Source organism: Diabrotica virgifera, chromosome 1, assembly GCF_917563875.1.
Source record: "Diabrotica virgifera virgifera chromosome 1, PGI_DIABVI_V3a".
Taxonomy (NCBI): Eukaryota; Metazoa; Arthropoda; class Insecta; order Coleoptera; family Chrysomelidae; genus Diabrotica; species Diabrotica virgifera.
The window spans coordinates 135,944,243-135,969,752 of NC_065443.1; the positions used below are offsets into that span (position 1 = coordinate 135,944,243).

General features: G+C 30.9%; 2 protein-coding genes across 3 annotated transcripts in view; one reads left to right on the forward strand and one right to left on the reverse strand.

Annotated features, from left to right (window-relative positions):
* The window catches only part of LOC114349431 (rab3 GTPase-activating protein catalytic subunit), a 382,835-nt gene that overhangs the window by 231,768 nt on the left and 125,557 nt on the right, over positions 1-25,510 (reverse strand). The window lies entirely within an intron of this gene.
* The window catches only part of LOC114349432 (slit homolog 1 protein), a 115,794-nt gene continuing 112,281 nt past the window's right edge, over positions 21,998-25,510 (forward strand). For both annotated transcript variants that reach the window (XM_028299804.2, XM_028299805.2), the window contains exon 1: positions 21,998-22,409. The gene's annotated coding sequence lies outside the window, so the exon portion shown is untranslated. The remainder of the gene's footprint in view (positions 22,410-25,510) is intronic.

Genomic DNA, 25,510 nt, shown 5'->3' on the forward strand with positions numbered 1-25,510 from the left:
TTTACAATTTAAAATTCACGTCCCATCTGCTCAGCGCGGTAAAGTTCCAACAAGATGGGACGTGAATTATAAATTGTAAAATTCCCTCATCTTCCTTAGTCTCCGCATCCGTTATGGTTTGCAAATTGTAGAAGCCTCGGAGGTGTAACCAGAGAAGGTTCCCATTGTTTTCGGTCTGATGGGATGTAGAGTAACATTATGTTGTTTTATATGCCATTAGATTGAAAACTTAGTCTTTTTCATAAACCAAAAAATTTATAAAAAAAAATATAAGATTAAAATATTCCGACATTGATTCTGAAATTGTAATTGATGGAAAGTTGTTAAGCAGGGGGTATGGTTTGAAATCAACATATCAAGCACATTTTTGTGAATTTTTTTCGAAGCTATGGTACAAATATTTTATTTTTAAATTAAATAATCATATTAAGTACAATTCAAAGAATGCTTAGAAAAAAATCCAATCAAAACAAAATCATAAACAAAAAATTCAAAAAGATTTAATAAGCTTATGAGTTTCATGAGGTCACAACGTCGAGTTTTTTTATTTTTAATGATTTTTGAATTTTTGGTATCACTCAGAAATCAAAAAAATCAAATTTTTGGTAAAAATTTTGTGAAAATCAACAGACTTATTATTGTTGAACGAAAAATAAGCAAAAAAAGAAAAATATCTCGACGTTGTTACCTCATGAAATGTCTAAAGAAAATATGTGCAAAATATCTGATAGATCGGCCCAGTAGTTTTTCAGTTACAATGTCCACCGCATTTGAAAAAGCAGTTTTGAGAAAAATGCGTTTAAAGTTTTGACAACTGCATCTTCATCTTCTTATTTGTCTGCCAGATCGTAAAGTGATGCACATTGGAATATGTTTTTTAAATCGAGGAGTAATCTACAAAAGAGAAGGCGAACAGTTGTTTAACGTTTCTCACTACGCTCAAGCGTGCTGGCGCGAAGCCGCGGCAACGCGAGTCGAAGGTAGGGATATTCAACACCCTGTATCTCAGGTAATTTTACTCCGATTATTTTGAAATTTTCAGAGAGTATTCTTGGAAGTATGCACTTTTATTTGAAATAATAAAAAAAATTAAATATTTCAAACCATACCACCTCCTTAAGGAAGTGCTCTTGTGGAGAATTCAGCTTGTGCATATTTAAAGAAAAAATATGTTCTACATATATAAATAATGTAAACTTACCGATTAAACAAAATGATGTTTAAAAGTGCACTTACCTGAAATAAAAAAAATTGTTAAAGTATAAAAATTATATTAAAACTAGCTATTATGTAAAAACTACAATGTACCACAAAATATAATTTTTTTTTAAACATATTGTTAATTAGTATATTATTCAACGAGCATGTAATGATCGCCTACGGCTCGTGTCGCAAAGTTCATCACCGTGAGTAATAGCCATTACATGCAAGTAGAATATTATACTTTTTCTACGACCTTTTTTATTTGGACTAGTAGAAAAATATCATTATCAACTACTAAAATTATTTAAAATCGAAAGATTTTATTTTTCATAAGAAAACATATTTTATATAACTGTGGCAACACTGTCAGAATTACCCTTCTTGAGTTATGAAACAGTTGTCATTAGTGTCATGGTATATAATGGCGGTGGCATTTAAAAATAAGACATATTTTAAGAAAATTACATGAAAAAAAAAGAACGTTTGCTCCCAATAAAAATCTATTGTACAATCAACAGTAAGTGAAACAGAATTCATTGATATAAATTTCATATCCGTAAACCCTTTTACGGAATTAGTACCTTTGTTTATGTTTACCTTTTAATAACGTCAATCTTAAAATGTCAAATGTTGAAATTTAAAAGTAAAAATTATACTAACGCATTGTTACAGTTAACAATCCTTTAAACATTTTTCGTTAATTGTTGATATAATTTACAATGATTATTTTATTAAATAAACAAGTTTAAGTAATTTTATTTGCTAATAATATTAAAGCATATTAAAAGTTCCATGCACCACTTGAATCTAACTCCAACCCGTGAGTAACTTCAGCCCGTGAATAATGAACTATTACTCACGGGTAAAGTAATGGGTAAAGTAATATTATCTATTGAAAAATAGTGAATAATAAGCATATTATTAAACGGTCGTAGAACAAAAATATTATTTATAACTGTAATACATAAATGTTTAAGTTAACTATCATTTCGTAACCTTTGCTACTACCAATAATAAGAGAAATGTAAAATTTTGCAAAATATATATTTGTTTTAAATTGTTTAAACATATTATTTCTTCTTCTTTATGTACGATGTCCTTTCAGAAAGTTTTTTGCCATAATAGCTATCAAGCTATCTTAATTTTATTCACTGCCACCCTAAATAGCATGTTTGTATCAACACCATACCAATCTCGCAAGTTCGTCCACCATGAAGTTCTTCTTCGTCCTAGACTACGTTTGCCTGTTAGTTTCCCTTGCGTAATATTTTGTAGGAACCTATAGTTGGGACCTCTCATTACATTTCGGAAATACTTAAGCTTTTTCTTCTTGATGCTTTTTATAATCTCAGTGCTCTTTCTGAGACCTTCTAGTATTGCTGAAACTTTTAAAATACTTCTATAGCACCACATTTCGAAAGCCTCATGACGATTTAGATCTGTTTTATTCACAGTCCAAGACTCGACACCATAAAGTAAAACCGAGAACACGTAGCAGCGAAGTAGGCGGATCCTCAATGCCAATTTTAGAACCCTTAAGTACTAACATCTTAAATCAATGACGTAAACACTAACTAACCGCCTGACAGACGGGTTTAACATTTTACTGGTTATTTTTTTTTTTTTTTTTGTTAAATATTTTAATGCAGAAAAATATTTCGATGACTTACTGAAAGTATTACTTATCTAAAAAACACAGTAATTGATCTATTTTTTCTGTATTTATTAAAATAAAAAACATTATTAGGGGAGTGCAATTAGAACGAGAAGATACAATGTTTCGGAAAAAATCAAACAAGGTTATATTTTTCTAAAACTTTTTTGTTAGTTTATAAATATGTTAAAGTAAAAAGTTCTACTCACAAATTTCGCCGCTAATTGTTTATTAATTGTTTAAACAATAACAATTGTTTTGTATAAATAATGTTAAGAATATGGGTGAATTCAACATTTTATTTTGATAAAAAATGTTTTTATTTTAGTTTTGATTATGCTTAACCCGAATCTGACATTACAATTTGCAAATTCAAAATGGCGGATTTTTTCCTAAAATTCCTTAACAAGCAGTTGTAAAATCCGAATTTTTTTTATAAAACGTGTTTGTTTACATATATGTGGATATTTTTGAGAGGTTGCTGAACCTGAATCAAATTTCGATTATTTAAATTATAAAATGGCAGATCCAAAATAGCGGATAACTTAAAAAATAGTTGTAAAATCATAATTTCTTTACAAAATGTATTTATTTCTACATATATTTATTTTTGAGAGCTTTGATAAACCTAACTTAAATGTTAACATTATAAACTATAAAATGGCGGATCCAAAATGCGGATTTTCTAAAAAGAACATAAAAAAGAACATTTTTCTAAAACAGTTATTGTCTTTATTTTTAACAGGTTGTTGAATCTGAATTAAAGATAAAAAATTTAAATTTCAAAATGGCGGATCCAAAATGGCGGATATTTAAATGAAAAACAAGTAGAATCCAATCAAACAAATATGGAATTTCATTCTTAAAAAAAAGATAAACAAATAATTTTCACAAAAATATTAAAAATTAAAATGTATTAGAGAGAAAGAACCAATTATTCAAAATCTATCTCTTCAGTATTCAAAAAAATTGTTGCAATGGAATCATAAATAAAAAGTTATTCTTAGTGAAAAGCTCTGCATATTCTAAAACTTTAAATGCAATCATAAAATATCAATTTTTATCAATTTTGTACAAGATATGTCAATAAATAAAAATTTCAGTTAGGAGGAAAATACCTATATTTTTCATAATACTGAAAATTGTTATTATGGAAAGTTGTTCAGAATTAAAAACGATGTGTCAATATGCAATTACACTTTTATGCAATTTTTTTACGTAATACCTCGTATAATATTGATAAAATGTATTATTTTATATTTGCATATTAAGTGTTAGACCATGCACAGCTATTTATGACGAATAACTTTCTTCATAAAATTAATAATAAATAAGTTATCATAAATAATAAGTGAAAATTTAATGATGTTTGTTATAATTAATTTGAAACAATACTAAAAAAAACAAATTTTCGATTAGAAGGATTTAATTACATATTGGAATATAGTTTTTAATTCCAAACAACTTTTCTTTATAAAAAATTTCGATATTGTGAAATATAAAGGTACTTTACTCTTGAGTGAAATTCATATTTTTTGACATACCTCGTACAAAACTAACAAAATTTGATATTTGATGGTTGCATCTTATGTTATATACGATTCAGAGTATTTTATAAAAAATAACATTTTTCGTAAAACTGATATTAAAAAAGTTATCAATAGGTTCCAAGTTACGCAGACATACTGTATAAGAGCTAAAAAAAAATTTTTTTGTTGAACATTTATTATTTTTGAAGCTTATTATTAAATTAAATTTAGGTAAGTTTTACAGAAAAAAGTTTTGATCACTCTGTATATACATTTTTTCAGCTGGTAATTTTCGGTTTTTGTATTACATTTTTGATATCTTTCTTAGATTTCTCAAAAAGAAATTGTTTATTTCATTTTTAATCTAAAATAATTCAGTGTTTTTTAAAGATTACATCCTAGGCTTTAAAAAAATATTAAAAAAATTGTATTAGATTTATTCAAACTTGAGTAATACCGTCTTAAAGTGGTGGGAATTCTGTAGAACTACGAAGTTTTCAAAAATTACATTTTTTGAGACAGCGTATTATTTGAATTAAATTTTTGAGATTTTTTTTGAATGAAACATCGTTTAGTAACATAATTGAGAGGTAAGTTGTGCAAATTTTAGAGCTTTGTAAGTAAAATTGTATTAGTTACACATTTTTAAATCATTTTTAAACAAAATTCATGTAAGTCTCATTTTCCGCCCACACCGTACTTATGCCCATACATGTTATTTCTTTTTATTACAACCGTAAGATAGCTTGTTTTATCTTCTTTCATGTCCAATTTGTAAAATTTCTTTTGATCCATTAGTTAAAGAATTACATTAAAAAAACTCAACCGTGCACTTCTTCCAACGCTAGTTTACATTGCGCCAATGTGTGTGAGAAGGGTGACTTTAGCGTTATAAATAAAAAATAACAGAAGCTAGAGATTTAATTTTAGAAAAATCTTTATATAAGGTTTTTTTTGTAAAATTTTCTGATTTTTCTAATGGTCAAATCAGTTTTTTTCTAAAAATTATATTTTCTGAGTTATTTAAAAAAACATCTAACTTCGCTGTTCATTTGTTTAATAAAAAATGAAGCACCTACTCTTCGAGTAGAACTTTTTGATATGTTGTTTATTAAACATTTCTTAATGAAATTACAAAAAGTTTTATCTTGTTTGATTTTTTCCGAAGTGAAAATCTAAATGCACTCCCCTATATAACAAGAATGGAAGGATTGTTTGTGTGACTTTTTATTTCTAAAAAAAAAGTGTGATAAAAATGAAACAAATTAAAGCATCTTGATAAAAATTTATAAAAGAAAAGAGACATGAAAATAAAAAAAATTTTAAAATGTTAAAACAAAAAAAAACTGACAGGCACTAAAATTTGTACAGTGTAGCAATGGTAGTCAGTGGCAATATTTTCATCACAAATTGATCCCACTTCGCTTATGTCGTCTTCTACCTCATCAAGTCATTTCAAAAGAGTTTCCTCATAGTCTTTATCCCCTTAGTTGAACTTTTTGACGCACTGGGGCACATTATGATTAATGACGAACTGGGCACAAACACTATTAGACGGAAATCACACTTTGAGTCTAAAATATCTTTCGAATAACAACCTGCAGCAAATTGCCGAATTCAATACTACTAAATAACAACCCAACTTAAAAAGTCATAAACGGGTGACCTTCAAAATTTTCTAGGAAGGGAAATATCCCACTTTCAACAAGCGATGCCGTCTGAGAGACGGTGTGTTAGTACTTAAGGGTTAAGTATGTGTTACATAAAGGCCGGGACACACATAGCCGCACCGAGCAGAGACAGCATGGACAGCCTTGCTCTCTCTGCTCGGTGCGGGCTCGGTGCAGATATTTGTATCCCGGCCTTAATAACTTGGACATCCTGCTAAAAGCAGTTCTGGCCTGCTCTATCCTTGATCTAATTTCACCAGTACTCTCTGGAGCTATTTTAAAGATATTTTTGCAATGATCAAGCAACAAATTAACCAAAATGACTTTACAAACTATCATTTTAAAGCATTTTCTATACTGTTTCAGTAAAATTGTCTCTCTGTCTTTATTTCTTCTATAAAATGGTCTATCTATCTTTTCTTTTTTTATTTAAAAATTTAGAGAAAAATATCTCTACTTTTTTTTAATTGGCTAAATATAGATTTTTAAATTAGACAAAGGACACCGCACACATCTTATGGAAAATATAATGTCACTCAAATGAAATAAAATTTACATGAATAGATGCGTCCTGAAATTTCAATAATTTGATACCATTGCGCCAACTCTGTATTTTGATTAACAAGAGCGTAAATTGATAAAAATAAATCTGAAATCAAATGGGTGTGTACGTGTGTCAAAGAGAGAAAAAAGATTCTGTAATTCGCTTACTCCATAAATCTTTCTCGAGAGATTAAGGCAGAGGCTTACTCTTATCTTTTCCTATTATTATTGATAATAAAGTAGGTATAATTTGATTAGTTGTACCGCCTTTAATCGGCTTAAGCTAGTGGTGAATAGAGTGTATTCAATAGCCGCTAGACTAATATTATTTATGAATGCCAGTTTTATGGACTTCAAAATGCAATTTCGATAAACTTTAATTACAATTAACGCACTAATTAAGCAAAATTCAGAGTTGGCGCAATGGTATCAAATTATTGAAATTTCAGGACGCATCTATTCATGTAAATTTTATTTCATTTGAGTGACATTATATTTTCCATAAGATTTTATTTCCTGTTTTTATGAAAAAAACTTTGGGTTCTCTTCGGATTTGACAGTAAAACAATTTCAAACTGTATAAACGACTAAAATTTGTGTAAAAATGCACGAAACAGCCGATAACAAAGCTGCTTTTTCCATGCCAACATTTAATGATCTGAATATGCCAAAAGAAAACATCACCAAAAGGAAACAACAAGTAATAAAAATGATAAATGGATGAAAAATTATTACTGCTTTGTCTAATATTAAATAAAAATTGTATAATTATCATTAATTTTTTTCATAAAGAGCATTGACACTAATAATAAAACCACATTTGAATTAAAAGCGCTTGAATAGAATGAGAAAAATATGTATTTATTTGCTTAATGTATTCTTCTTCTGAACACACAGACAACAAAAGATCCGAGACAGATCAGTTACATCAATTGAACAGTTACCTTTAAGGCACAAAAATTTAGCCGTAACGCCATATTGAGACATGATGGATAATTATCGGTAATTTGTCGTGCGGTTGATGTTTATAAATAAAATTAAACAACCGTAATCTCTAGTTAGTAAGGAGTTCATGTACAGGATGTCTGTAAAAATGAATATGCCAAACATTTTTTGTTGTATGAATATCCATTCAACCTGATGGTAAACAGTAAACGAAAAAATAAACAACGATCATTTAGTTTAACAGAGATGGCATGTACATATTCATAGCAGCGGAGTTTCCTATTGGGACCGTGCAAGTTCGGCAAAGCGACCTCTATTTCTACGCTCTGTACTTTTATTCGCACTTTTAATTATATTGGCCAATTATATTAGTCCTGGTTGCTGGATAATTGTCAAGGCCATAGTCCAAAAAAATAATAAGAAGAAAAAATAAGATGCAGGTTATGTTTTGCAAACGTAAAGAATTGTATGTAGTAAATAAAATTAGTTATTAAAATGCAGTACTGCAAGCAAAATACAATTAATTAAATTTACCTTTATATAATAATTGCATATCATATCAATATTGTAGAGCAATATATAATTTTTCTGCTTCAATGACAGAAGGTATGAAATATACGTCAATTTGACAATTTCAATTGACAATATGAATTATTTAAGATAGTTGCAATATTTCTCCGCGACTCGCGCACGGTCGTTTCTCGTTTCCCTTCCAAGTACTTGCACACCGCGAATAATAAAACACTTATAGTGTAGTTCCTTAGAAAAATCATGATCATAAGCTCGACTTTTTTCGCACACCGCGATATACAGGGTGTCCCGAAAAGATTGGTCATAAATTAAACCACAGATTCTGGGGTCAAAAATAAGTTGATTGAATCTCTCTTATCTATATACAATAGTGCACACAAAAAAAGTTACAGCCCTTTGAAGTTACAAAATGAAAATAGATTTTTTTTCATATATCGAAAACGAGATTTTTTGTTGAAAATGGACATGTGGCATTCTTATGGCAGCAACATCTTATAAAAAAAATTAAAGTGAAATTTGTGCACCCCATAAAAATTTATGGGGGTTTTGTTCCTTTAACCCCCCCAAACTTTTGTATAAGTTCCAATTAAATTATTATTGTGGCACCATTAGTTAAACACAATGTTTTTAAAACTTTTTTGCCTCTTAGTACTTTTTCGATAAGCCAGTGTTTATCGACATATGTATTTTGAATATTTGTCGAATCCACCACATATTTGTGTATGGTTAAGTACGATTATAATAGAGACCTGTTAATAATCTGAAAATTTATGTATAATTTGCATTTTTAGGTATATTTTGAAAAAGAAGCCACATCTCGATAAAAGGTGACTTGTCAAAAAAAGACTAAAAGGCAAAAAAGTTTTAAAAACACTGTGTTTAACTAATGGTACCACAATCATAGTTTAATTGGATCGTACACAAACGTTTGGGGGCTTTAAAGGAACAAAACCTCCATAAATTTTTTATGTAAATATGTATTTTAAAAAAGAAGCCGCATCTCGATAAAAACTGGATTATCGAAAAAATACTAAGAGACAAAAAAGTTTTAAAAACGTTGTGTTTAACTAATAGTATCACAATAATGAATTAATTGGAACGTACACAAAAGTTTCCCCCATAAAATTTTTATGGGGTGGGCAAACTTCACTATCATTTTGTTTTAAGATGTTCCTGCCACAAGAATAATACATGTCCATTTTCAATAAAAAATCTCTAATAGTTTTCGATATATTGAAAAAAATCGATTTTCATTTTGTAACTTTAAAGGGCTGTAACTTCTTTATGAGCACATTTGTACTAAGGTAAGTTAGGTTCAATCGAACTATTTTTGACCCCAGAATGTGTGGTATGATTTATGACCAATCTTTTCGAGACACCCTGTATAGAAAGTGACATGGATTATGCCTGGTGAAACAACCACCAACCAAATTGATCATGTATTAATAGACAAAAGGACTACAACAAAGATACGAGATGTGAATAACTGAAGAAGATCATGCAGCGGATCTTCCAACCTCCTAGTACAGATAAACAGAAAACCTAGATATACAAAAATTGAGACAATATATCAAACAGAACTATGAGACAGAAATAACACGATCACTGGCAAATTCATACAGTCTAGGAACCGAAAAACATTGGAAAGAAATAAAATAAAAGTAATTGACGCAGCAGGAAAGACAGGCCAAAAAAAAATAAAAAACAAAAAGAATACTTCAATGACGACTGTAAGGAGGCCACACAGAAAAGAAAACAAAACACAAGAAATATATGGAAACAAGAACCAGAGAAAGAAGAGCAATCTACAAAGATGCAAGACGGACGGTCGACCAGAGAAAAGAAAATAAGAAAACGGTAATATACAAAACAAGGAAGAAAACCGTCAAAGCAGCGATATCAAAGAAGCGTATAAATGTCTAAGCAGATTAAGAGAACGTTACAAACCCTGAACAAATACATGCAGTATCAAGAAAGGCAGATAACCAGCGATCCAAAATAAATAACATCAGTCTGGAAAAGAACTGTCCAAACTCTTTTGAGGGCGCAAGAAAATGAAGAGCCTATGGACATGCATCACATTGAGGGAGGCACCGAAAATACAGCACCCTCGGTAAAAAAGATGGAAGAGGTAAAACCTGAACTATATAAATTAGGTGGCGAATATCTAGCAGAACAAACGCATGTGCTCATAAACAAGATATGGAGTGAAGAAAAGATCCCTAGCAACTGGAAAACTGGGATTATATGCCCAATCTATAAAAAAGGGGATAGACTCAAATGCCAATTATCGCGACATAACCTTCTCCCTTCGGGCCTTCCCGGCAAAATATATTGTGCACAGCGTACAAACTTTTTACTTACATACTAAACAAACGAATCCAACAATTATTATTAACTGAAAATATTGGGGAATATCAAACTGGTTTCCCATAAAAAAGATCTTCAAGTGACTAGATATTCACACTGAAATATATCGTGGAAATATGAGATTGGCATCCACAACATATTCATAGATATCAAACAAGCCTACGATTCAATTAATAGACACAATTTATATCAATGATAGTGACATAGTGAGAAATCAAGTACAAAAAGCAAATAGATTGGCAGGATACCTTAATAACACTATATGGCGAAACCGACATATTAACACTGAGATGAAGTCAAGAATTTATAAAACCAGTGTAAGACCAATAATGACATATGCACCAGAAACAAGACCCGATACAGCCACAATACAAAGACTACTGGAAACGGCAGAGATGAGAGTACTGAGAAGAATTACAGGAAATACGCTGAGAGATCGAAAGTGGAGTGAAGGCATTAGAAGACAATGTAACGTACATTGTATAAACGAATGGACACTAAATAGAAAAAAAGAATGGAACAACCACAGAACCAGAATGGAGGAAACACGTGTGGTCAAAATAGCAAGAGATAAATCACCAATCGGTAGAAGAAGTATCGGCCGACCGTGCAAAAGATGGAGTGACAACCTTCCATAGAGGTATCAATCCGCCAATGAACAAGCAGAATTGCTCATAAAGAGGAAGAAGAAGAAGAAAAAGAATTTATATCAATGGATTAAAGCAAGGAGTCGGGCTGGCACGACACTATACAACTTGACTGTTGAATATGAGATTTGAATACAGGAAGAGCCAATATCTTAACAAATAAATTAAGACAGATTGCCGCCTATGCCGATGACATCAGAATTAGGCTTTGCAGAACGGAAGAGGCGGAAGAAACAGGTTCACAATTAAAAACATGGACAAAAGAGACCGGACTAGAAATAAATATTCAAAAAACAAAAAAGGTAACACCGGCCAGAACATACGGAATAGCACAGTTGAATTAGTGAACGATGTTGATTAAAAGTCTCTTATAACTGCATGAATCACGGATGGAACAGAAGAACAAGAAATACAAACAAGGACAGGAAAGGAAAAGCTTATTTTTCACTCGCCGATTTGTTCCCATCGAAAAACACACCCGAGATCGAAAATCAGGGTCTACGAAACCATTATCAGACCAATAGTATGTTATGGATGCCAGACATGGGTGATAACAGAAAACAAAAAAATAAAGCTGGAAGTTTTTGAAAGAAAAGTCTTAAGGAAGATATTTAGACCTATTAACGAAAACGGAGTATGGAGATCCAGGTACAACCATAAACCAGATCTTTCATAAAGACAAAAAACATTAGGGTTTTATGTCAGACGAAAAAACTGTACTAACGTATTTAAAATAAAAACACCATAATATGACGAAAAGTTTGTCTCCTCAGAAATGCAATAAAATTTAAATAAGTTCGTCAAATATGCACTTGACGTCAACCGGTTTTACCGAAGAAGTTCCGTAACCCAAAAACGTTCATCCATCCAAAGAGTTACACTAAATTCCATTGATTAATAATTACCACTACCTCACGTATTCCACCTGCAAATTGGACACGCGAAAACCGCTAGTACGACTAGTACCTTTTTCTTTTCGGTCCAGTGTAAGACAGTGTTGCCAATTAGAAAAATTCTCGGTAGATTATAATATTAATATCATAATATGAGACGTTTATGAAACAATAAGTAACAAACAATATCATAATTTTTGTTACTTAAAACTGCGATTAGACGTTGCCGATTAGAAAAGTTGCCGATTAGAGTGTTGCCGATTAGAAAAATTCTCGGCAGATTATAATATTAATATCATATTAATATCATGTTACTTAAAAAATTACTGCCCTACTACTACGATTAGAAGTTGCCGATTAGAAAACTTGCCGATTAGAAAAATTCTCGGCAAATTATAATATTAATATAATATGATATTAATATTATAATCTGCCGAAAATTTTTAGAAAAATTCTCGGCATATTATAATATTAATATCCTAATATGATATTAATATTATAATCTGCCGAAAATTTTTCGAATTTGCCGAAATATCATATTATGATATTAAATAATCTGCCGAGAATTTTTCTAATCGGCAACACTCTAATCGGCAACTTTTCTAATTGGCAACTTCTAATCGCAGTAGTACTGCCCTACTACTCGCCTGATCATGCTGCAATATACTGCATAGAATAAAGAAGAAAATCAAATAACAACAAAAGAATGTACAAAACAAAATAAGAACCGAAATCCGAAAGGTCAAAGAAAATTGGATAAAATCATCTTCGCAGTGTGAAGAAAAAGAGTTTGTGGGATACAATATATGCATGTTTCAGTGATTACCATAAAGCCTTCGAAACGACAAGTTTATGGACAGTATTGGAATAAATGCCTATGATCTAAGAGAATTATTAGCAATCTTTACTGCAATCCAACATCGTCTATCCGTACAAAAGCAGAAGAATCCGATGATATCAAAATCAAACGTGCGATCCCACAAGGATGTATACTGTCACCCTTGATGCTCAATATATACTCTGAGAAAGTCTTTCAAAAAGCAGTAGAGGATGTTGAAGCCTCGATGAACGAAGAATGTATAACATCAGATACGCGAACGACAGGGTAATATTCGCCGACATTTATGAAGCCCTCCAGAAGTAAGTCAGAGATAGGGACTTTCCCTGAATATTAAGAAAACAAAATGTTATCATGATCTCTAAGAAGGAACAGCAATTTGAACGAATCAGTGTGAACGGTCAACGAATAGAAAGAATAAAAACATACAGCTACCTTGGTAGGAACGTCAATGAAAATTGGGACCATTCCCCAGAAATCAAATGTAGAATAGAGAAAGCAGTTCAGAAAATGTCTAAACTATTCAAATGGCATAATTTATAAATATCCGTAAAAATCAGGTTACTACGATATTAAAGCTTTCCTCTACTGTTGTACGGAGTTGATCGAAGGCTTTCGTAATGTGACTTTATTGTCGAATCCGGAAGATATCTTATACCTACCATGTTACTAATCAGAAAGTCTTATTATAGGCCAGAGAACTAAGGATTTTCCCGTGACATCCGTTGATACAGCTATCTAAGAACTGCTTTGGGTAAATTTAGTTACAACAATATCCAATATAAAAATTATGCAAAAGATTTACCGTACTTTTTAACTTATATATAAACAATTAAAAATCGCTGTTTGATTTTAAATACAAAAGGGGGAGACCGGTAAATTATATGAAATAGTGACACAATTTTTCTGAAGAAGCATAGAAAATTCTTTAAAATGAGAGTTTGCAAAGTTATTTTTGTTAATTTGTTGCTTAGTTATTGGGAAAACAGCTCCAAAAGTCGATTATTTGAAAATGATTAATAACTTTTCTGAAAATAAACAAAAAACTTTAATTTTGCGTCAGAGTAGAAACAATGTTACAAGCATTTTGTTATTAAAATTTCAAGAAGGTTCACTTAATAGTTATTGCAAAATTGCATTTGTTTTTCCCAAAAAGCTTTTATCTACAACGTCATTATGCGTAAACTATTAGGTTTACATAAATTCTAAAGGCACCATATTAAAGAAAAAAGATCATTTTATTAAACTGAATCATTTAATGGTTAAAAACTGTATGCTAAACATTGTAAAATATTTTTGAAAAACTGGTATGCTTTTAAGCTTATAAACAATTAGAATAACTCAGACGCATTAACATGTAGGAAGTTAATATTTTTTATTTGACATGTTGGAATTTTTATACAAATTAAAACAAAAAGCATAATGCCCTTAGGCCCTTAAGACCCGAGTTAACCATTTTTTTTCAAAAATTTACGGTGTCTTTGTTTATAAACATTATCAAACTTAAAAAGTAACATTTAAAAGAATAGAAGTTCAAGTATAAACAAAAAAAATCAAAACGATTCTTCTAAAAGTGAGCCGTTCATGATGCGCCAAAAATACAAGGTTTAAAAGCAAAGCGACTGTTTTATTTTACTGTCGAAAAATGAATTCACAACTACACATTTACAAAAGTAGCAATAACTCCGATTCTAATCAACGAAAATTGATGTTCTTCTTTTTAATTTGGGGTGCTTCGGTGCATAGATTATAAAAATACGATCAGCTAATTTGTGATTTGTTTATTTAAGCCAGCATTTTGTTCGAGCCATTTAAAATAAATATATTTTTTGCCAAACTTTGCATCTGTCTTATTATTAGTAGTATTAAAAGTTAATCAAGTGAAAAATATCCTAAAATTTATCTATAACAGTTATAAATAATATCTTTTAACCATTTAATGCATTATACCGTGTCTGACACGGAGCAGCTTGCCGAAAAATTTGGGACTTGCACGTACCTCACACGGGCTACCGTAGTACAGCGATATTCAAATATTGTATCCGCTATCGCGTCGTTCGGGTCAACGGAAGTCTCGTGAGTGAAAGTATGACTTTCCGCACTAGTTAGGAAAATAACTATTTTCTACGGCCATGCTAAAAGAGCCACTTTATAGTATAGTATAGAGGCATTATAGTATATTATAATACATGCAATAAACTAATATTTAGATATTATTTACTAATTTATTTCAAATTTATTTTACTGTGTTCATGTTTTAATGAAATTAGCGCGATAATTCGATGAAATACAATTATTTTGACATAATATTTAAAAGTCACATCAGTAGACAATTACCATGGTATTGAATCGTCGTCATGGAAACCAAGTAGCATAGCTTTCTAGCTAACTACGGATGGAGCGGTAGATCGCGTACATGACATGTATGAAAAAAATAAGAGGGATTGAAACGACAAAATGCAACGATCGTGCGACCATACACTGTAAATGCAATCACATGCATAATAAACTAAAATAAAATAAAACATAATAAAATAAAATAAAATTAAAGAAAATTACGTAAAATTAAATTAACTTAAATAAAATTAGGTAAAATTGAATACAATAAATAAAATTCCGTCGAATGGAATAAAATAAAATAAATTAAATAAAAAAACATTGCGCTGTTTTTTATTTGAGAAATAAACATAGCTTTTAGCTTAAATTAAATGTTCAAACTGTCAAGAGGCAGGTGTGTGGCTGTTTGACATTTAATTTAAGCAAAAAGCGTTTTTTTATGAAATAAATATTTTTTGATATTATATGGAAACATTCAAAAGTATTTTGAGTTAAATAAATTACATACGTTCTTCTTTTTGCGTCAATTATTTTAATTCCTAAATTATTTTTTGGCCACCCTGTATAAATAATGATGTTAATGTTTATATTACTGAAAAGAGAATTGAATCACTTTTCAAATAAGCTACCACAAGACCCCTATTCCCTTTTAAAAAATCATAGATGACGTCATCACGCCCAAATCGATGACGTCGCTATTACGTACTATACGTCAAAAAATCATAATTTAAAAATAAAAATCGACCTGTCAGAGCTTTAACTCTGAAAATAATAGTCATGAGATAATAGACCGTTTCCACACTTTATGAATGCACGGTATAATACTTATGTACAATATATACAGTGCACTGGAATAATTGTTGCCCCCTTATTAACGTATTTATTTTTAGCACATAAGCAAAACGCTCGGACAGGTCGATTTTTAAAATTTCATGGTATATTATAGCATCAATGTTTCGAACTTTGCGCGATCCCTCTTTAGGTGACAGTCATAACTTTGGTTTTTTTAAATTTCTTTTTTCTCATTTAAAAGCGTTTGAAATACTAACATATGGTTACAAAAATGTATAATACTTTAATTATTTTTGAGAGCGTAGGCGCAAAATTTCGGTCATTTTTTTTTCGAATGTACTTCATTTTTTTTCGAATCCTGAGGAAATTAATACGTTTTTTTTTTTGAAAAATTTAAACGCAGAATAATAGATTACAATATTATCGAGGGTCAAAGTTCCCTGAGAAATGTTATGTTTATTTTAAAGAATTAGAGGGGCAAAAAGAGAAAATTTAGTGTGATTTTTAATTTTAAAAATATCATTCAAAAGAAACTTTTTGTTTATTATAAGGGACTTTTGGTCCTCGGTAATAATGTAGTCTTTCATTCTTCGTTAAAATTTTCAAAAATACTTATTAGTTTTCTCAGGATTCGAAAAAAATTAATGGATTTAAATATAATTCGACCGAAAGTTTGCGCCTACGCTCTCAAAAAGGAATTAACTGCTTTACATATTTTTAATCAATATTTGAAAAGCTTTTAAATGATATGCCACATGATGCACTTTCCTACTTACAAAAATCAAAGTTATGTCTGCCACTTGAAGAGGTATCGCGTAAAGTTCGAAACATTGATGCTATAATATTCTATGATTATTTTAAAAATCGGCCTGTCCGAGCGTTTTGCTTATGTGCTAAAAATAAATAATATACATTATACATTTATCTAAGTAACCTGGAACCACATTTTTTTATTATCAACTTTATAGCAGTTATGTCAAAAATTATAAATCCCGCTTATAGTATTTCACAATATCAAAAACAGTTATTATGAAAAGTTGTTTGGAAGTAAAAATCTGAAACCGACACCCATTTTTTTCATTATTTTTTCATTACGTAATCATAAAACAAAGGTATTATTCATAAAAATTTCTGCATGGTCTGAAACCTATGATTCAACTACCAAATATTAAATTTTATCAATTTACACCTATATATTATAATGAACCAATTAAAATTGAAAGACTTAATTTTATTTTAACATATTTTATAATTATACGAAGTTTATAATATTTGTAGCCTTTAGCTATTTGTTCACCTTTTAGTAGGGTTTAGTCAAGAAAAATAATTGTCACAAAAATATACCTAAGCATACCTCTAGAAAAATTAACAATACATACATTTGATTTAATGTATATTAATAATGTTATTTATAACCGTAATACATAAATATTTATGTTCATTAACTTTTATTTCATTAACTTTTATACTAATACAGTAGAGCGTCGATAATCCGAACTAATTGGTATAGGGGTAGTTCGGATTATCAAATTGTTCGGATTATCGAACATATGTTGAAAATATACATACAAAGCTCATAAACATTGTACATATTATGTACATACGTTTTAGTTACAAGGAATAAAACACCTGCATAATAAACAAATATATTGTATGTATTTCTGCATAAACAAAACAAACATCCACGGTCATATTTTGCCCATATTGTCATATTAAATCCAAAAATTCGGTCCGTGATAATATCTTTTAATTTTTTTTGCGTTCGGATTAGCGATCGTTCGGATTACCAGAGTTCGGATTATCGACGCTCTACTGTAATATATTACTTATAATCCGGTTCTCTTCTACCGTGAGATGTCTAGAATATATATACTAATAATAATAATAATAATAAAAATGTCAAATTTGGCAAAAAAAATATTTATTTTAAATGGTTTAAACAAAATACTGGCTTAAATAAACAAATCACAAATTAGCTGATCGTATTTTTATAATCTATGCACCGAGGTACCCCAAATTAAAAAGAGAACATCAATTTTCGTTGATTAGAACCAAAGTTATTGCTACTTTTGTAAATGTAGTTGTGAATTCATTTTTCGACAGTAAAATCAAACAATCGCTTTGCTTTTAACCTTGTATTTTTGGCGCATCATGGACGGCTCACTTTTAGAAGAATCGTTTTGATTTTTTATGTTTATACTTGAACTTATATTCTTTTAAATGTTACTTTTTAAGTTTCCTAGTGTTTATAAACAAAGCCACCGTAAATTTTTGAAAAAAAAATGGTGAACTCGGGTCTTAAGGGCCTTAGGGCATTATTTTTTTGTTTTAATTTGTATAAAAATTCCAACATGTCAAATAAAAAATATTAACTTCCTACATGTTAATGCGTCTGAGTTATTCTAATTGTTTATAAGCTTAAAATCATACCAGTTTTTCAAAAATATTTTACAATGTTTAGCATACAGTTTTTAACCATTAAATGATTCAGTTTAATAAAATGATCTTTTTTATTTAATTTGGTGCCTTTAGAATGTATGTAAACCTAAAAGTTTACGCATAATGATGTTGTAGATAAAAGCTTTTTGGGAAAAACAAATGCAATTTTGCAATAACTATTAAGTGAACCTTCTTGAAATTTTAATAACAAAATGCTTGTAACATTGTTCCTATTCTGACGCAAAATTAAAGATTTTTGTTTATTTTCAGAAAAGTTATTAATTATTTTCAAATAATCGACGTTTGGAGCTATTTTCCCAATAACTAAGCAACAAATTAACAACAATAACTTTGCAAACTCTCATTTTAAAGAATTTTCTATGCTTCTTCAGAAAAATTGTGTCACTATTTCATATAATTTACCGGTCTCCACCTTTTGTATTTAAAATCAAACAGCGATTTTTAATTGTTTATATATTGTTTATAAGTTAAAAGGTACGGTAAATCTTTTGCATAATTTTTATATTGGATATTGTTGTAACTAAATTTACCCAAAGCAGTTCTTAGATAGCTGTATCAACGGATGTCACGAAAGAGGCCATTTAATTGCTAATTTCTCTGGTCTATTAAGAATACAAAAATAAAGAGAGCTGTGAACCACAACAAAAATAGCCATCGAATACCTGGTCACATAACGAGGAACAACGAAGATGTCGATTGCTGCAAATAATTCTACAGGGAAAGGTATAAGGAAAACGGAAGCCATGAAGGAGATGGATTTCCTGGCTGAAAAATCTACCTACGGGGTTCAACACAATAACCACAATTTTTTTCAGGGCAGCAATGTGCAAAGTAGAGATTACCACGATGCATGGCCTAGGTGAATGTCAGGAGTGATCGTCAATACGAGAGTATGCGTTCGGCGAGCCTTGGCCTACACCTGGCGACATAGGGGAGATGTCCTCCTGGCGATTTGTCCATCTTCCTGGAAGTGGCAGGATGGACAATGAGCTAAGGACGACAACCCCCTGAGAGAATGCACAATGGGTCAATTGTGGTCTAAGTGCTGTGGGACTTGACTAGCCCTCCCTACTCTACAGATACAGATCTCTTCTAAGTGTTTTATTTATTTATTTAGTTCTGGCGATCCGTTGACTTCTATCTGTGACAGAACTGTGCAGCTCTTTTTCTCTCTCGTTTCGTCTATAGTCCAGTGTTTCACGGGTGTATAATTATTCTTTAAGATTTGCCGAATCTAACGCATTGAAAATACATTGTTTTGTATTGATCCAAGCTTCTTCTGTAGCTCCTGTTATTCCTGTGGTTTCCTATTATTTTTGAGTACAAGTTATTTGTTCAGGCCTTTAGGTACTTTTCTGGTTGTACCTGTCGTTCTGTGAAACTTTATTTTAAGTTCTGCTCTTATGTGATATGACCGTTGACCTTTGCCAATACGTTTAGGCTATTCCGCATATATATATTTTTTAATTAACTATTGCTTTAGTATGAACAGTTTTCCCGTTTTCAACAGCCCTCCCTAAGCCCAACGAAATAAAAGAACAAACAAAGTAGAAAAACCTTATGCTTTGTATGCATCCCCTTTTAAAAGATGTCTGTTAGGTATTTTGTCCACGTATCTGTACTTTGAGAATGTCCCAATTATCATCATCAGGGCTTTTCATTCCGGGTGGAATGTTTGCCGCTCTTACTTAGAGCTCTCCGATTCGCTTATTGCGGTGAATCACTCCTCATTCCACTTGTATGTTGTCAAAGTTTGTTGTATGACTTGGCTTTCGTTACAATTTTCTTTCACTCATTTCGATATGTGCATAGTTCCCTCCATTTTCTCATTTCCAGAATTTTGATATCTCTCATGACCTGGTCCTCCCATCTCTCTCTGAGTCTTCCCCTTGGTCTTTCAGTTTCTGATTTCCATCTGGTGATCTTCTTAATCAGTAGGTCGTTTTTCCTTCTCTCTATGTGTCCCAGCCATCTCAACCTCTGTGCTTTAATAAATCTTACTATATCTTCTCCCTTCATTATGTCTTAGTCATGGTTCATTCTTCTTCTCATTTCTCCGATGTCCATTCTTACCGGGCCCATAATCCGTCTAAGGATTTTCCTTTCAAATATTCTCAATTTTTCTTCATCTTTTTCCGTGAGGCGCATGGTCTCAGCTGCGTACGTAACTACTGGTCTGATTGCAACTCTGTATATTTTCAGTTTTGTATTTCTGGATAAGTTCTTGTCCTTCATAAGCCTATGATATCTCCAGTATGCTTTATTGCCTGCTAGTATTCGTTCCGTTACTTCTTCACTTTTCTTGTTTTGGCCATTCACTATTACTCCCAAATATTTAAATTGTTGGACTGTTTCAAAACTGTAGTTTTCTATTTTGATTTCTCTCATCCTGTTATCTTCTCTTCTAGAGCAGAGTAGATCTTTTGTTTTTTCTTTTTTTCTTCGTTAATTTTTAGATCTATTTTCCTTGCTTCTTTTGCCAGGATTGTTACTGCTTCTTTTAATCTTACCTTATCTCTTCCCATAAGAACTAAAGCATCTGCATTTGTGGATGTATTGAAAGTGTTGTGTTGTGGATGTGTATTTGTGTTGAGGAGTGGGCTATAGTTCCTTTAATTTTACTGGCCTTGACTGTTCCTTCTACTGCTATGTTGAATAATGTGGTTGACAGGGAATCGCCTTGTCGCACTCCTGTTTCTATTGCAATTGATTTTGTGCTACCTTCTTCTGTTGTTACTTTAACTCGAGATCCATCCATGGTCATTTTTGTTAATCTGATTAATTTTGCTGGAATATCTTGATTTTTCATTTCAATAAATAATTTATTTCTTCCAATACAGTCAAAGGCTTGTCTGAACTCTACGAAGAGGATGTGGAGTTTTATGTTGTGTTCGTGGTATTTTTCGATTGTTTGTGTAACTATGTGGATCGCATCTGTAGTGGATCTGCCTTCTCTGAATCCTTGCTGGTAGTCCCCAATTTTTTTCTCTGTGAATTGAGTGAGTTTTTTGTTTGATGAGGGCTGTTAGAATTTTATATGTTGTACCCAGTAGGGATATTCCTCTATAGTTGTTACAGTTTGTTACTTCTCCTTTCTTAAATATTGGTATAATTCTGCCTTCTTTCCAATCCTCGGGAATTTCTTTTGCTTCCCATATTCTAACTATTAGGTTATAGATGCTTGTTAATAACTTTTCCCCTCCGTTTTTAATTAGCTCATTGGGAATTTCATCTGGGCCAGGTGTTCTTTTCTGTTTAATTCTTTGAATAATGTCTAAATGTATATATGTATTATGTGCCAATGTTCTAGCTTTATATTATTGGCTAATATATTTCTTTCTTTCCTTACTCTTTTGTAGTAATAACGAAATTGGAAATTACACCTACATGTTTCAATCTAGTACATTGTACATAAAATTCAATGTGAACTAGAGTTGCGAAATGTGGTTTAAAACCTGGTAGTATTGTTATGAATTACTCTTACATACATTTTTTTGAGTATACGAATTTGTGATAGATAGATATCTGGCAACAAGGATTGACCAACACCTACCAGACTCTTGCAGAGTCGCGATCGCGATACATACAACCGTGACAGACGATAAGCACACGAAGAGCGAAGCACACGAAGAAGAAAAAGGTAACGCAAACGGGTATCGCGGGCTCGCGGAGTTGCGCCAGTCAATAGTAAAAGACTCTTCGAGTGTGTCTGTGTCCTCACCTAAAGCCCGGAGGTACGAATACCGATACGGGAACGTGACGACCACGAAGAAGATCCATTCGGGCCATCTTCTGAGAACAATACAGCCAAGTTGACCCTTAGCTCGCGGACGAGGTGCGGTGTGTAGTTGATATACGGAAAAGTGCACGCCTATGACCTTTTCGTTCAGTTGACGATTATGGTAGTGTATTGGACTGGTTGCTCAGGTGGATAATATGGGAGGAGAATAGTGATTTGTGGTGTATTTAGTGGTGCTTTTATCAAAAATATCAATCCGTGAGTAATTTTTTTAGAAAAAATACATTACCTTTCAAATTAGAGTGTCTATTTTTTATTTATTCTTATACTTATAGCATAAGGGTAGTTATTGGCAATGCATGATGTTTCACTTAAACTAAAATCTTTCTGGTCAAATTTTCAGTAGTAATTGCACGAGAGCTCTAAAATTATCGATCTGTTTCTCGAGTGACACTTTGTCAGTTTTAATTTCACGACCCGAAGGGGAGTGAAATTATGTCAAAATGGCACGAGGACAACAAGTCGATAATAATTTTAGAGATCGATGGTAATTCGCTGAGATTATTTCATGAATAAAACTGTCTTTTTAAATCATTTTAACCAATATTTTATTGATAGTTTCACCTGAATATTTGCTAAACGTGTTTCTTGGTGTTCTCTGTGACAAGTTGTAAAACGTAAATTGTAATTAATGTCACTGAATGTTCATTTTTGCATAGTAACGAAGGGCATCTAGGGTAATGCTTGACAACGGGGTATTATCAAAAATTATCACATTAATTTTTATTTCTGTAGATTTCTATTGGTTAGAGTCTGCTATTAATGAAATATAATCACCACAATAGAAACGTTTTAAGCAAACTTGTTCGTTTCTTTAATGGTTTGCAAAAGAGAACATAGGTATCTAGTATGTGTTAATGTATATCGTTCACTGAACTGTGTTTCCTTAACCAGTTTTCTCTGGAGTCTAGACTGACTATTAACAAGTAGCTATTTCAAAAATGAATAGTGATAATTTTTTTTATATCAGTTGCTTGCCTAAATTCTAAAGCATTGAGTCTAAAGCAGTGACTCAGAATGAATAAAAGACAACCTTGAGTAGAACTGGGGATGTTAACACAAAAAATAGACATATTGTCAATTTGTTTAACGGGAGACACTTCTTGTGAAATAAATTTTTTAGTATTTTAGTTTTTGATTATACGTAATAAATCCCTTAAGATTTGTCTGTAATGTACTGGCACAAAGATGCAAATATGTCAACTAAGATATGAATGTCTGTTCCATTGACTATTCTAAGGCATTTGACAATATTGTCCTATAACATATATGATCTTTTCGTTTAGTTGACGATTATGATGGTAGTGTATTGGACTGGTTGTTAAGGTGGATAATATGGAAGGTAGTCCAGGGCGCATCTGTTTTGAGATGGACGTTGAGAGGTGACTCAAATTTTTTTGCAGAAATTGCTTGAAAATAACTCAAATAATAATATTTGAGTTATCCTCCCACTCAAAATGGTCCGAAACATTGGTTAAATAATCAAAATGTCAAAATATGAAGGAAAAATTCGATTTTTTATTGGTTTCTTGATTATAACTTTAAAACAATTCATTTCTAAGAAAAGTTGTACTGACATAAAAGTAGCGTAATTAAATTTCCTACAATTAAAAAATTTAAAAAATAGTCACCCTTGTTGCAAAATAGCAATAATTGTGAAAAAAAAACATTCAAAAGCAAGTATTGGCATTGGTTTTTCAACCATTTGTGCTACACTTAGGACCTTCATATTTTACCCAGAAAAAGTTAATGATATAGTAAAACAACACTGTAAATTTCATTAAGATCAGTTTAATAGATTTTGCAAAATAAATTTTGCAATCCAGGTTTCGCAAAAAAATTCATTTTTTTTTAAATGTTGCAGGACTGAAAATAAAGCAGATATCAAGTTGAATTTTTTTTGCTTATAGAAGTGTACTGTACCTTTCATTTGCAATTTGCAAAATTAAAATCGATTAATTACCACGGCGTCACGAAATTTTTTAAATAAACATTAATTTTTGGTGCTACGCGCAGGACAGCGGTGTTCGATTCACACAAGTTGATTTCCACCAAAATTTCTTCCAATCTTTATCTAATATATTATTTTCTTACTTTATATTTTGTTGTATTTTAATATTTTAATTCCACAAAAATCAAACTAATTTTATTAATGTTTGTGAAATATTGTTTAAACAATTGCATATGTTTAAAAATAATAAACTTTTATTCTCTAAGGTAAAATATATGAACAAAGAAAGTTTTTGCTAAAAAAGTGTTATTTCAAAGGATAGAGTATGTGTTTTTATTTTGCAAAACACAAATTTATTTATTTATATCGAAATGTAATAAAAATTAAAATGTATCAATCATTATCAAAGGTCATAGGAATGCCCAATCAGAGCAAACTATCCGCTGTCCTGCGCGTAGCACCAATAATTAATGTTTATTTAAAAAAATTCCTGACGCCGTGATAGTTAATCGATTTTAGTTTTGCAAATTGCAACTTAAAGGTACAGTACACTTCTATAAGAAAAAAAAATTTCAACTTGCTAACTGCTTTATTTTTAGTCCTGTAACATTTTGAAAAAATGAATTTTTTTGCGAAAGCTGGATTGCAAAATTTATTTTGCAAAATCTATTGAACCGATCTTAATTAAATTTACAGTATTGTTTTAGTAAATCATAAAGTTTTTCTGGGTGAAATATTATAAATTAGAAGGTCCTAAGTGTAGCATAAATGGTTGAAAAAGGTAAAATGCGAATACTTGTTTTTGTATGGTTTTTTCGAAAATATTGCTATTTTGCAACAAGGATGACTATTTTTTTAATTTTTAACCAATTCCATATTGTAGAAAATTTAATTACGCAACTTTTATGTCTGTACAACTTTTCTCGGAAATGAATACATATTTTTAAAGTTATAATCAAAAACGAAGAAAAAAATCGAATTTTTCCTTAATTTTTTGACATTTTGATTATTTAAACAATGTTCCGGACCTTTTTGAGAGGGAGGATAACTCAAATATTATTATTTGAGTTATTTTCGAGCAATTTCTGCAAAAAATTTGAGTCACCTCTCAACGTCCAAATGTACTAATATTTTTACAGATGCGCCCTGGTCTAAGGAGAATAGTGATTTGTGGTGTATTTAGTGGTGCTTTTCTCGAAAATATCAATCCGTGAGTAATTTTTTGTATGAAAAGTCATTAACTGTCCACTAAAACCTAATCTCAAATCTGTATTTTTATTATTCTTATAGCGTATTAGGCGTGTTAGGAAGGGTAGTTATTTATGTTTTTCACCAATTTTTCACCAGA